The 15073-nt window shown below is 38.0% G+C and overlaps 1 protein-coding gene across 1 annotated transcript in view; it reads left to right on the top strand.

Annotated features, from left to right (window-relative positions):
• Window positions 1-8630: 8630 nt before the first annotated feature.
• Window positions 8631-15073, top strand: part of st3gal5 (ST3 beta-galactoside alpha-2,3-sialyltransferase 5) — a 62882-nt gene continuing 56439 nt past the window's right edge. Inside the window, exon 1 of the mRNA XM_053506246.1 lies at window positions 8631-8825. The gene's annotated coding sequence lies outside the window, so the exon portion shown is untranslated. The remainder of the gene's footprint in view (window positions 8826-15073) is intronic.

Consider the following 15073-nt stretch of genomic DNA (forward strand, 5'->3'; position numbering starts at 1 on the left):
ACTCATTTTGTTTATAAATTTAAAAAAGGCCTTTGATATGAGAGAACATCTTTTTTTAAATATTTTTTTAAATCTTAAGTGACTGTATATTGTTTGATTGTCCCAAGTCGGATAAAATGGGAGGGTTGCATCAGGAAGGGCATCCGGCGTAAAACCTGTGCCAAGTTGCAGTGCGGACTGGGTATTCCGCTGTGGCAACCCCTTGCTGGGAGCAGCCGAAAGACCACCAACAACAACATTTTGGTTTTGGTGAGCAATTTATTGGTTCTATAAAAATGATCTACAAAGATATTAATAGTTACATTTTTCCTCCTTTTGCTACTACGCAAAGGTTTCTGATTGGCAGTGGAATAAGGCAGGGATGCCCTTTATCCCCTTTTATTAATTTTAGCTCCAGATATACTGTCCATTCTTGTTAATCATGATTTATTGGTGAAGAAATTAAACATATTTGGGAAAACTTTAACAATTAGCAATTAGCAGATAATACTACACTATTTTTACAAAACAAATACCGAATTCCTCTAGCTAGTTTTACTAATTTATTCATTCTGTAAAGCATTAGGCCTTCAGCTAAATCTGAATAAATGTGAACTTATGGCTCTATACACCAATCAAGCTATGACAATATACAATATTCCAGTTAAACAGACGGATCAATTTCCAAAGATCTGAAGATTTGTATGAAAGAAAACTTTGAAAATAAGCTAAACAAAGCCAATACAATCTTGAATTGCTGGCTGGAGAGAGATATGTAAATTTTTTTAGAGAATTATTTTATCTAAACTGAAATATTTATTTAGACTGATCTATCCAGCTCTCGCCTTGGCCCCTTCATCAAATTTTATAAAAACAACCACTTAAAAAATTTATAACTTTATTTGGAGACTCAAATATCCATTCTGTAAAAAATTTGATATTATTAAATCATAGGATGAAGGTGGTTTAAATGTAATTTAAGAACATTTTGTTAAAACTTAAGTGGCTCCAAATGTTTTAGGTAATATTGAGAGCTTCTGGTATACAGTGCCTTCTGCTTTGTTTCATAAATTGGCAGGTATTCGTTTTCTTCTCAGATGTGATTTACCCAAACTTCCAGTGAAGCATCAAACCCACAAGTCTTATTATGTTGGAAATTGGCACATACACATAATTTTACACCCCACAATACTACTATTTGGAATATAATAGAAATATATGGTCAATTCTGGATTTAATGGATGAGAGTGGTAATATTCTAGACTTCACTTTAAAACATGGATTTGCTTGTCATCCAAAACTGTTCTTTACTGTTATAAATGCAATAACCTCAGGTATAAAAATGTTAGAGATTCTCCCTATCTTAATCCAAAATTAATGCATTTTTTCCCTCATTATATGTTAGTGTCGTTGAAATAAATAGTAAACTTTGTACCACCAAATATATACGACAAACTATCATCCGGTCATGCTACGCCTGTCAAGTATTAGAAATAAATTAAATCCTACAATTGATAAAAATACTGTTAAATATTTTTGAACAGTCTATTTAAAATTCCCTCTTCTTCCCAAAGGTAAGAACACACTTTAAAATATTAAATGACATATATCCTTCCAATAAATTGCTACATTTAAAGTTTCATTTGGAAAATATGCCTTGTCATCTATGTCAACACTCATCTGAAGACACAAAACATATATTTTATTTTAAATCTAATTATTCTCATTCTTTCTGGAAAGCATTGCAGGGCTGGCTGGTAAAAGGGTGTGGTGGATGATAATTTCACAGTCACTTAACAAAATATTATGCACGGGACAACCAAAGAGTACTCTGTTTTGAGTGATTTGATTAATAATATTACCTTATTAGCATACTACATTCATAAATGTAGATATCTTAAATCTCCTCTTTTGTTTATTATATTAAAAAATGACCCAAATAATTTCTCAGATGCCCTTAGTAAAATGTAAAGTTGATATGCACTAAAATGATTTCAATGGTTTGAAATTAATAATTTATTGTAATTGTATCTTGTTTTTTATTATTTTATTTATATTATGTTTCATATATTTTAAATGGTTGATATTTGATATATTTTTTAATGGTTTTACTGTGCTGAGCCTGTCTTTTTTCTGTTTTTGTATACAAATAATGGTATTTTGTTGTATTCACAACTTTTACTTAAATAAAAAAAAAGAAGACTAAGAAGACTGCACATTGCCACAAACTACAGAAGAAGAGATACTTCCAGTATCACACAACGAAAATGCAGGTGTTTTTCCATTTCTACGCTATAGAACTTTCTTTATTTAAAGTATAAACAAGGGGGGAAAAAAATCAAGTCTTAATTTTAAAAAGGTGTCTTGACATTTTCATCACATAATAAAAAAAATATTACTTAATTTTTTGTTTATGGATTTTAAAATAAAAATGAAATATTACTTTCATAATATTTTAAATACCAAAAAGGTACACTGACCATATTTACCATATTTTAGCACAAACACACACACACACACACACACACCAGCTTCTTGGGCATCTTAACATAAGATTCCCCCTATTCTACACACACACACACACACCTCACTCTCACACACACGCGCGCACACACACACACAGTGTGTAAACACAGTGTGGCCACAAGTTTTGACAAACTGGAGCAAAGCAGAAGGCGAAGAGATGGAAATTGTAGGACAAACCTTTTTTCACTTTATTCTGGGAAACAGAAAGTCACTGGTGAACAAAATGTACAAGCTCTTTCCGCTGACCAAGCTCTTTCTGCTGGCTGGTAAAAGGGTGTGGTGGATGATAATTTCAGACTCACTTAACAAAATATTATGCACGGGACAACCAAAGAGTACTCTGTTTTGAGTGATTTGATTAATAATATAACCTTATTAGCATACTACATTCATAAATGTAGATATCTTAAATCTCTTTTCACTCTCTTTCCGCTGACCAAGACCAACGAAAATATTCTTGAATGCAGTGTTATGTGCCTTACCGAGACATGGGTGCATGAGCTAATACCGGCTCAAACATCACCATCACTGGCTTTCACACAGTATGAGCCAAAAAGAATGTTTATTAACAGATGGTGTAATCCCAGTCAGATTAACATTTAGAGAAAGTATTGAAGCCCAGATATTGAACTGTTAGCCATGAGTTTGCGTGACTGCATGACTGAGGAGAAGGTTTCCACACTGTATTCCAGTCCCAAAAATTATTACAGAACAGTTGTCCTTACCCAGAATGAACTAGCTAATTAGAGATGATGGTGCTGGCTCATTTGAGACTTCAGGTTAGCACCTTCCTAGACCTCCCCTAGAACTTAAACTCTTTCTCACCAGAATAAAGCAGTCAGCACTTTAATTTCTTTAGTTCCTTTAACACAATTCAACCTGCACTGCTACAAGAGAAGCTAGAGAAGATGCAAGTAGACACCTGCACAACCTTCTGGATCACTATCTGACAGACAGATCACAGTTTGTAGTGTATTTAGTTTTAGCCTTTATTTGTCACATATACATAACTGCACAGTGAAATTCTTTCTTCGCATATCCCAGTGTAACTGGGTTCAGAGCACAGGGTCAGCACAGCACGCCTGAAGCAAACAGGGTTAAGGGCCTTGCTCAAGTGCCCAACAATGGCAACCTGGTGGAGCTGGGGCTCAAACCGCTAACCTTCTGATCATTAAACTCACTGCCTTAGCTCTCAGAGCTACCACTGCCTCCAAGGTCAATGTATGTCTAAAATAGTGGTTAGCAGTTTTGTAGCACTGCAGGGGATGGTACTCTCTCCTTTCCTTTTCAAATTATATACTTTGCACTTCCAGTAGCACTCTGAACCCTGTAATTTGCAAATGTTCTCACATAAGTCTGTAGTTGTGGGATGTGTTAATGGGGGTTAGGAAACAGAGTACAGAGAATGCCCTTGTCCTGAATGTGACCAAAATTAAGGAGATGGTGGTGGTGGATCTCAGGAGGACCAAGTTTACACCAAGCACAGTCTACACTCTGGGTGAGGAGGTGGAGGTTATGTAGAACCACAGTTCACATTGACAACAAACTGTACTGGAAATGCAACACAGACACTGTCTATAGAAAAGGACAGAGCAGACTCTACCTCTTGAGGAAACTCGGGTCCTAAAATGTCTGCAGAAAAATGTTGCAAATCTTTTATCAGTGTATGTTTGACCTGGCCTTATCACTGCAGAGATTTTGACCCACATTTCGTCCGGCCAATTTCATCATGTAAAGCCACTCCTGAAGTTGCTGTACGATGGAACTGACTTTAATCTTCCTTGCTTCACTTGCCATTACGGACCTGTTCACGTTTAATTCCACTTCCAGATTTCACTGCGTAATGGCACTCACATGGAGCTAAAGCATTCTCTTACTCAAAGTGCTCCACTATTTAGCTAGTAGATTGTGGAGGGGATGTAAGGTGTTCTCCATGATGGTTAACAGTTTGTTTAGCATCCTTCTCTCCATTACCAGCTCCAAACAATTTAGATGAGTGCCCAAATGAGCTAGCCTTTTTGATGAGTTTGTTGAATTTCTTAGAGTCATTGCTTCTGACGCTACTGCCCCAGCAGATGAAAGCAAATAATACTGCACTTGCCACCAGATGGCCCAGGCAGCACTCTGAAACAGGGAAATGCCTGTGGAGGATGTTGGGAGGGAGTCGTGGGCATTTTCGACCTAGAAGAGGTTAAATTGAAGAGCAGGGTCCATTTGATTCATTCTGATTAATTTTGATGCATTTAGCCGTTTGTCTGTGGATGATGGCAATGGCAATCTGTGACCAAGGGCGGTGAGGAATTGAGGAACATGATGCCACATGACCAGAAATGCTGCTAAATGATAAACTGGGTGCATGTGCACCGGGGTGGCAGGTGAGCTTAGAGCCTTGCCCCTATTCAAGAACCTGGGTATGCATGGTTGCGGGGACGAAAAGGTGATTTTGAGGGACGTTACTTGGAGCAGGTTCCTGGGCATGGACTTGACTTACTTGGCTTTCTATCTCTAGCAATGTGGCAGCCACTAAACAGCAGGGTGGAGAATGGTCTCCTTGGGTGAAGGAACTTGGTCCAGAAAAAAACTGTCAGGACAGAACATCTGGCTTGGAGTTCTTGGTTTCAGAAAGGTATGAGAGAGTGAAATTGAACATGGAAAAAATAATAGGAGACCATCTGGCCTGTCGTGCCTGGAGCTTCTTTTCTGTTTTCAGATATTCCGGGTATTTATGATTGGTCTTTGTGATTGGTCAAGGCTGCTTGTCACTACCATGTATTATGAAAACTACAGCAGGGCGCAAACATTTTTCTTACAAAGCCTCAACGTTACGGAATAGCCTTCTCAGTGTTGAAGTCTAGACTAAAAACCTATTTATTTAGCTAAGCATTTTTGTGAATAGATTTGCCTTAAGTAAAGAAGGGAATCTGGGAGACATATAGATGCTAGATGCTATCATCCTCAAATCTCTTTCCAAATTTCTTCTGGCTCTCACTTTTAGTTATGCTGTCATAATTAGTCCTGCCGGGGATCTTGATTGCACTCTGCAAAGGTCCATTTCCACTGTGAGAGACAGAATCTAAAAAGAAAAATCTGGAAATCACATTGTATCACTTGCTTATCAGCCAGATTTCTGACCCTCAAAGACCTGTTATTTTGCTTAATATGGCATACGTTTATGACATCGTCACTGCTGGATGTGTCTTCCTAGTACGCCAATCCTCCATAAGGAGCTGCTGGATGTTACACACATGGCGCTTCCGCGCGGCGGCCGCGGATTCTTTAGCTAAAAATCCCTAAACGGTTTCCCATTCATTTTCAATGGTAGTGCTAAACCACTACGGATGCGATATACTTTCGGCCGCCGGTGGCCGCTGCGGAGCCCGCCTGCGCCCGTTCCGCGCGCTGATTGGTCGAGCCGCCTTAGAAAAAACCCTAAACCGTTTCCCATTCATTTTCAATGGTAGTGCTAAACCACTACGGATGTAATATACTTTAGGCCGCCGGTGGCGCTGTGTGGCCCGCCGGCGTCGTTCCGCGCGCTGATTGGTCGAGCCGGGAACCTGAGTGAGACAGACGGACGGCGTGCGCTTGCGCGACACAGAGACCACGCTGATCGGTAAGTTTTTTCTTATATTATTATTAATTTTAACTTGAATAAGACACTAACAGATGAACAGACCTTATCTTAGCTCTTGCTATACATTTATCGCCGCCATCGCTGTAATCTTTTTGTTTTTGCAGAGTTTATCGTGTGCGTTAACCTTCATCATTCACTGACTGCTCGTGTTCACGTCTAAACACAGTGAACACATCATTCATTCATTTAGGTAAAGGACATTTAGATGAAGTAGCAACGAGACAAAAACTACAAACAAAAAATTTAATAAAAAAAAACACGCTAAATTACATCTAACTCTAATGTGTTTATCCCATAAGAAATGTTATATAGTATATTTATCCACTTTGGGTGAACTTCATGGTACTTTTTTTCAGTTCAGCAGGTACCTAATATGGTATTTTTGTTCATACAGTACCACAGTGGATATGTTTGTACACAATGCTGGTGTGGTAAAGCACAGGCAGTATCATATTAAATACCCACTGTAGTACCATGGTCTTCACAGAATTATCCTTTAGAGGGAACCATAACATAACCATAACTGTTTGTACTGTTTGTGCACAGTAAGTTAAACTGTATTGTGAAAAATTTATAGTTTTTGTGAAAGCTCCTATGTATCCGAGGAATTTTCATGGCAATGCCAGGCCTTTGCCAGCATTACGGATAATGTGTGTTTGTTTAATTTGTGTAAAAGGAAACCTAGACCGTTAGAATTAGATAGTACAGACAGTAAAAGTACCTGTACTTATATTTAATCTTTATAATCTTTGTTGTCCACTGAGCATTTATATAACATGTTATAAAAACTATGCTTGCTTGTGATGCTTAATTAAACAAAATATTTTTTCTTTGTAACAGGTAAAATGCACAAACTTGAATCCATGTATTTTAAATTAAAAGCTGATCAGTATGCCTATTATGAAATGTGCATGCCTATGTAGTCTTTATTTCATTATTATTTTTCCATGTTTCTTTCAGCTCCTGCTTCAGCTCCTGCTTCAGCTCCTGCTTCAGCTCCTGCTTCAGCTCCTGCTTCTGCTACTGCTTCTGCTACGCCGCAAACGACATCGACTGCCAGAGAAGGTACAGGCATCGGGACCTGAAAGAGCTGTCTAACCAAAAGTCCTCCTGCGCTGGGACCACAAGTCGTTTTCCCAAACTAAATCTTCTATTAAATCTTTCCTTCTCATCCCAAACAGCCGACTTGTACACACGGGTTACACTGGAATGGCAGGGAAGTAGATTACTGAACTGCAAAGGTATTTTCTTTGTACAAGGATCTGTAGAATTATAGAGAAGGAAGGATCTGGGCATGGAGAAGGAGATGAAATGGAGAGAATTTCAGGACTATACATTCAATGAGATAAAAAGACAAAGATGGGAAAAGACAGAAATGATAATGTGAGAAAGGGGGAGACTGACGGTGGTTTCTCAAGTGTGTATTTTTTTTCTTCTTCTTGTTCTTTATAGTTTTTGTTATTGTTGCCAAGAGTGTTTAAAATACAGTACTGTATAATAATTTCTGCATGCTTTATTAAGAAAAGTGAATAATGTATAGTGAGAAGTAAAATAAATTAATGAGTGTGGAGATTGTAACAATTAATTGCAATTTCAATTAAAAGTGTTTCAGCTGAATAAGTGAAGTCAGTCTTATTATTTAACAGCCACAAACCAAGTTTTGGATATAACCATGCCATTACATTATCAAGTTATGCTTCAGTACTAAATGCATTTTTGCAATTGAGATTTTTTTTCTTAAGCTATGAAACACATTAGCACTCACCTCACTATAATTTAATGATAATCATAAGCAAAAAGTGTAAAAAAAAATATTTAAATTTTCACCCAGAGCGGGATTCGAACCAGGGTCTGAATGATTTTATGCTATTATTTGAGCAATGCCGCACCACGTGTAAAGCCGCAAAAATGCTTCAATTTCATTGGCTGTCACTGAGTGCCAGCTATTCACGACTTGCCTGGCAAGGCAAGTCGTGAATAGCTGACCTTCCGCATAAGGATGCCTCAAAGGTTACTAGGCAATACGGTTCAGGTCTGCAGACATTCTTGACCTCTGAAAAATACATGAACATGATTAATAGGACATGTGACTTTGCATAATTAAAGATGAACAGCTGTTATCAGTTTCATTTTTATAATATTGTCCTTTGAGAAGATATACAAAATGTTTTGCTGAAATTAGAGAGTGTAGCCTACTCAATTTTGTGAGTGGGTGTACATACAATGAACTTAACGAGCTTTTAACATATATTATTAATTCATACAAATATAAAACAAATAAAAACTGTGAGCTAGATTAACGCACTGAGGTCATCAACTAGGTCGATAGACTAAGATATTTTTTTATTATTTTTTTTTAAAGAATGCAACATAAAATGAAGTCCTGATACATACTCCTTACCAGGTGGTGGCGGAAATGTACCATTTCGTTGTTTGCCAACCGCGAAAAAAACCCCAAGGGAGTAGAAGAAGAATACCCCCCCCCCCCTCTTTTTCTGCGTATACCAATATGGCGCCAGTCTCCGCTTCTGGCTTCAACAACGTTTATGAAGAAGTGATGATCTGATGTCTGCTCCCATACCTTTATTTTTCAGACTACAGTAATCAGACTCTGTAGTTGCCAGTTGCAGTCAGCACCAAGACGAAAACGAAAAAGAAGGCAGGGCGTCTGGGAGGATCAAATACAGTAGGTTCTGAATATATATATATATATATATATTTATAAAAATTTAAGACGTTTAAGAGCTTTTGCGTAGGCAATTAAAATTAGTAGCTCTAGTAAGAGCACACTAATTACATATACATACGTTTAAATCCCACAACGGTTATTTGAAATTCTGGTAAATGGACTGGACTGCACTGATCTGTGTAATTTAGCGCTTAAAGACTCTTTAACGTCTTAAATGGACGAGTAGGGTTGGTGTTAAAAACGTTAACGTGGTATAACTAATTTACAAACCTATCTATGTCGTGTTCTTGGCTCCTAACGCAGCGTATTATGCTGGACGTGGTCATTTATATTTTGTGCAATGGTGGACGTACGTACAGTAAACTAGTGACTGACTGTGCATACTGGACTTTTTGCATGCGTGTACATACACGCTCAGTTACTCACACAATATGCAAATGAACAGAGGTGGCTAAATGTAGGGTGAATAGTAGTAAAGTGGGACACTTTCTGAAAATTTAGTTCATTTCGCTCTTTTGATCAGAAATAAAACGTTGCATTTTCAATAAACAGACCCCAATACGTCTACGTACACAAATTTTGGCTATAGTTCCAGTAATGAAAATATTACAATGCAGTTAGGGACATATTATAATAAACAGAATGAGTAGCTCACCTCATATCTTTGAGTCTGAGTCGTTCGTTCTTTTAAATCTATTGCACCGCAAAAGTGTATATGGGAAATCACGTGTCAAATGAACGAACCATTCGGGACTTGAAGATTTGTTGAGAACCGTTCAATTTTGTTTCCTGTATACTGCATTGCATAGCGTCTATGGGATTCATGTGACATAAGAACGAACGACTCGGAGTAGAAGAGTCATTGAGAAAGAATCGCTCAATTTTGTTTCTTTTACATAACCTATGGAGGTTTTGCTATTTGCGTATGCGCGCACAATAGAAAATAAGCGAATCACTCTCCGAGACTACTCGTTCTTCTAAGTCACGTTAAATATTCGTTCAAAAAGAACCACAAAGGGCAACAGGTAATAACCTGTTGATTAAGGGGGCTTCTAACTGCAATTAACACGTCGTTTTGCGTTTTCATGTGGAGAAAGATATTTTTAAGACGTAGGTTGTGTGGATGGAATTATTTTTAAAAACTAAGAAGAAAAAAAAATCAGTTAAAAAAAAAAATAGAGGAAAGGCCAAAACCGCAGATAAACATTTCCGTTTTTAAAAAAATACCCGGCTACGTGTGGATACGGAAGGGGAAACGAAGATCTCGGTTTGTTGTAATGTGACCTTGTGTGTCGATGATGTCAATTTCTGTGTGCTAGTCTCCTTGATTTAATGCCAGCTTTGTTTATGATGATATTTTGTGCAATGGTGGACTTACGTACAGTAAACTAGTGCCTTAGTTTCAGTTCGTTACAGATCTGGGGCCTGATGTATAAACGTTGCGTACGCCCAAAATGGGCATAGAAATATGCGTACGCATTTTTCCACGCACATATCGGGATTTATAAAAAATAAACTTGGCGTAAATAAGTGCGCACCGTAAGGATGCTCTTGACCGTGCGTACGCACTCTTTTAAAAGAGTATGTGTTTTGGCGACACCAACTGGCCCAAATAGCAATAATTATTTAAAATAGTCATCACCCAATTAATCAAATTGCATCAACCTGAATTATCATTATCAGCATTCTTAACCAAGTGCAAATACTTTGAATTTACTTTTTTTTAATGAATGGGCTATAAAAAGGTATGTGCGTATATAACATATCATCATAATGGATGCTCTAGCGCTGTTAGAAGACCTTGCTAATGACGCTCTACGGAGGGAGCGTGTTTTCAGAGACCGTGAAGATTTCCTTGCTCATGATGATAATTGGCTCATGAGCCGATTTCGATTTCCAAGAGCCATTCTCTTGGAATTGTGTTCTGAATTACGGTCAGTATTGGAAAGACCCTCGCAGAGAAACCGCGCTGTGTGTTCAAGTACAAGTGGTGTTGTCTTTTTAAGTTATTTTTTATTTGCATATGAATAAACAGGAAAATCGACTGTTTTAATAAACGTATCTTAAGGACAGCTGCATCTATTGCTAGATTTGTCACTTGGATATTTTAGGACTTTCCACTTCCGCGGAATTTGAATTGGTTGATTTAAATTATCCACAATAAAAAAGCAGAATTTTAAACAGACAAAAACTTATATAATGTGTAGATAAATCAATTACTTAGCATCGTCACCGCAAATCACATTATCACTTTGGAATTCTGGAAGAACTCCACTTAATCCTGTTTCCCCTAATCCTGAGGTCAGTGATTCCTTGACCACCACCAGTTGTTACGACACTGCGCCTGTGTGCACATATTCTTTTTTTTTAACGACTACTTTTAAGTCTGACCATTTTTTTTTTTGGTCTCTTGGACTGTGCGAGGCACCGATGTAACAGCATTGACTGCTTCTGTTATACTTGCTCCCATTCTACCATCTTTCTTTTATTTGAAATGCCCGCAGAGAGCCCACCAAATAAAACTTTTTTTCGGCCCTCCACCTCAGACAGCAGTACCTCCATCTCGCAGTCGGTGAAGTTTCTTTTTTTTTTTTTGCTTTTCGTTTCTGTTTTTCCATTTTTAGCCAACAGATCAATGACAATTATCGGTCGTATTAATATGCAGGGAGATCATACATATTCAAAATAGGCGGTCTTAACCTCCAAATATGGTTATTTCAGGAGGAGATTGGGGTAAGCTATAAGCACGTGCTCCTGCGCACAATATTCAGATAATTGTGATTTATAAAGCGAACCTTGCGCAGGTTCTGGCGTACGTACGGTTTTATAAATCTGAAAACTTTTGTGCGTACGCAAATTCTGCCTTATGTGCGTACGCACATTTTAAGGATGAAATCTACGCAAAGTTTTATACATGAGGCCCCTGGCCTTTAAAAACGCACGTTTTCGGAAAAGGGATCCCACGACTTGCCGCGGCTGCGCGCGGCAAGCTGTGAAAATGCCCTTTATTACCTGTAGGGGGCAGTCATGTTTCATTCTTCTACATGTTTCATTCTACTGAAGCCGAAAAATGTTATGTCTCTTAGGCACCCATTGACAGCAAGCGACAGAGCTCATAAACGTGTCAAGCTCAAACTGATATGTATTTATTCTTCATTTTCATTCAGAATTATTATTATTAGTAGTAGTAGTTTTCCAAATGTATTATTATTATTACTGTAACGCACCCGCGCGTGTGTGCAAAAGGACTACAAAGATGTATTATATGTTAGTGTATAACATTATTGTTTTATTGCTTTTATGCGCTTTAAACATAGACGGGCACTAGTGGCTCAGTGGTAGGTGATTCGCCTGCCATGCGGAAGACCCGGGTTCGATTCCCAGCCAGTGCTCAAAATGCCGGTGTTATGCGCTAAAATGCCACGTCATAGCCATTACATTATCAAGTTATGCTTCAGTACTAAATGCATGTTTGCAATTGAGAATTTTTTCTAGCTATGAAAAAGCTATGAAACACATTAGCACTCACCTCACAGTTGCTATAATTTAATGATTATCATAAGCAAAAAGTATAAAACAAAGGATTCACATTTATTACATTTTCACCCAGAGCGGGATTCGAACCAGAGTCTTGACGATTTTATACTATTATTTAAGCAACGCCACACCACGTGGAAAGCCGCAAAAATGCTTCAATTTCATTGGCTGTCACTAAGTGTCAGCTATTCACGACTGGCCCCCGCGAAACACAGAATCCCCGGGCTTTGACTGCGCTTTCTCCATTCGTTATTGCCAGGGCGGACTGGGACCAAAAAGTGGCCCTGGACTTCCACTACAAGGGTGACAAATATGCAAAGAAAAAATAAATCAGGAAGGGGCAAATACTTTTTTTATGGCACTGCACATGTAGTCAGATTGTTCCACTGGGATTAAACTGTGCCAGGTGGAGGTATAGCACTTTCAAAATCATACTAACTACACTGATATGAATATCTTTGAATGATATGAATAGCTTTTTACCACCCTTGTGACTCAATAAGAGACAATGCAAAGAATATTTTCTAACAGCATGTAAATGATACATTTTGGCAGTATTGTCTTGCATCTTTTAAAATACATAAATACATAAAAAAAATCACAATACTGACAAAATGTCTCATTTTGCTGTCAAACTGTTTTTAAGCCTCCTGGGTCTCTGTGAGACTGGTGCTACTGGACACTGAAAATATTCTAGTTTTATATGTTGTTTGACTTATTATTCTTTCCTTTGTTTTACAAATATGACCCAATATATGTTCAGTGAAACTTTTTTTTTTACGTTTTGTATTGTGTTATATTTTTATAGTAAGTATTTTTCAAAATTAATCTCCACTTTAATGAGCCAATGTATTATGATGTGGGATGTGGTGCGGCTGCTGGATCCAGCCCTACTGTCCCTGACCTGTTATAGACAGAATCTGTTCATTTAAAGCATTTCACAGCATTTACCTCTTAAGCTGTTTCTTATTTTCGTGTAACCTTTTATTCTTCCTTCTTTTTATTCATGGAATTTATTATTAATTTGCTCAGAAAATTCGCTGCATCAAGAAAGGATCAATATCTAAAAATTTAAAGATGCCCACGTGTGTGAACAAAGAATACAAAAGTGTATAATCTTTAATAAAGTTAGCCTAATACAATATTGTCTCCAATGCTGAAGCAAACATGATTTTGTTTTAGTCTATTCTTTGAATACAACGCGATAGCGCGCTCCGAGGTGAAGCGCACCCACAGTTACTGTAATCCCCCATCTCGTCTTTCATTTACGACAGGTGGGAAGTCATCAAACCGGTCTGCTGCTGGGGGAATTCGCAGAATTGGGGGTTTTAAAACAAATTAACAAGACCGAGCAGACGTCTCTGCCTAAAATGTATTTCGCCGTCAGAACATAAACATAAATAGAAAAATAAACACGTAGATATAAAATGTTTAATGGTAGCAATTAAATCAAACTTTATAGTTGGATTTGGTACTTTGAGTGTAATTCATAAATTTAGCATAGTAAAAGTACCCTGAGTTAATATATACCTATATCAAATAAAATTTAATATTATTCACACACATATTGATTTATACACATCGCGCAGGGGGGTTAGAAGTGGCGATGACGGGGGGGGCGGGGGCGGGGGCGGGGGTACTAAACTCCGCGCTTTGCTTTTATAATGTGGAGCAAGCCTGAGATCATATTAACGTTAATTATCGCCAGCCGAAACAAATAAGCGGCTCCGTTCCTTTGCCGCTATTCAGGGAGCCTACGGAGTGAGCGAGTAGCGATAGTAGATTTGGGCGCACACCCATCACAGGCGCACGCCATGACAGGTCATCATAATTTTCTTTAATAGTAAATAATGACCCCTGTTGCGCTGTACCACCGCTGGCAAAACCCTTATGCAGTGACGGACTGGCCATTTGGAGCACCAGGAGTTTTCCCGGTGGGCCGCTGGCCAATGTGGGCCAGCCCAGTCAGTACGCAAATATATGTATATAAAAAAAAAATGACGGAAACCATAATACCATGCATCTCTTTTTTACGCATATGGATGCGCAAGTGCGCCGCAGACAAAGAGCGTGTGTTTATGTTACCGCGGATCCCAGTGGAACAATCTGACTACATGTGCAGTGCCATGAAAAAGTATTTGCCCCTTCCTAATTTTTTCTTTTGCGTATTTGTCACACTTGTATAGGTGGAATTTCACCTAAACACTTTATGAGGAAAAGACAAATTGGCCTTTTTGATTAAAAACAATGCAGTTTATGCCTTCATAAGTAAAATATCACTTTCTTCCATTCCAAGGATTAGAAACGGTAACAATGTCAACTTTAGAATCTAGAATTCAGGAGATAGAATTTACACAAATTTAAAAAGAGGCCTTAATCACTGAAAGTCTTCAGAAGAGCCTCAGATTCAAGAGGTTTTTAAAGTGTGGAGAGATACATTACAGTTCCTCTGAATGTATAGGTGAGAACAGCTGATTCACACTTGGGGAGAGTGAATAATTTGCATTTGAATGTTGTCTGGCATTGTAAAGCACACACTCACTAAAGAACAACAACCCAGGATTAATAGGAATAGGAGGCACTAAAGAGGAGGATTTTTATTTAGACTAAAAAAAAAATTAACCTGCGTCTATTTTTAGGCGTGCCAGCTGCCACCTTTTAGTTAGAAGTGTTCAGTACAAATCGTATAATGCCCACATGACATCAAA

Source organism: Clarias gariepinus, chromosome 10 (assembly GCF_024256425.1).
Source record: "Clarias gariepinus isolate MV-2021 ecotype Netherlands chromosome 10, CGAR_prim_01v2, whole genome shotgun sequence".
In the NCBI taxonomy this organism is placed as follows: Eukaryota; Metazoa; Chordata; class Actinopteri; order Siluriformes; family Clariidae; genus Clarias; species Clarias gariepinus.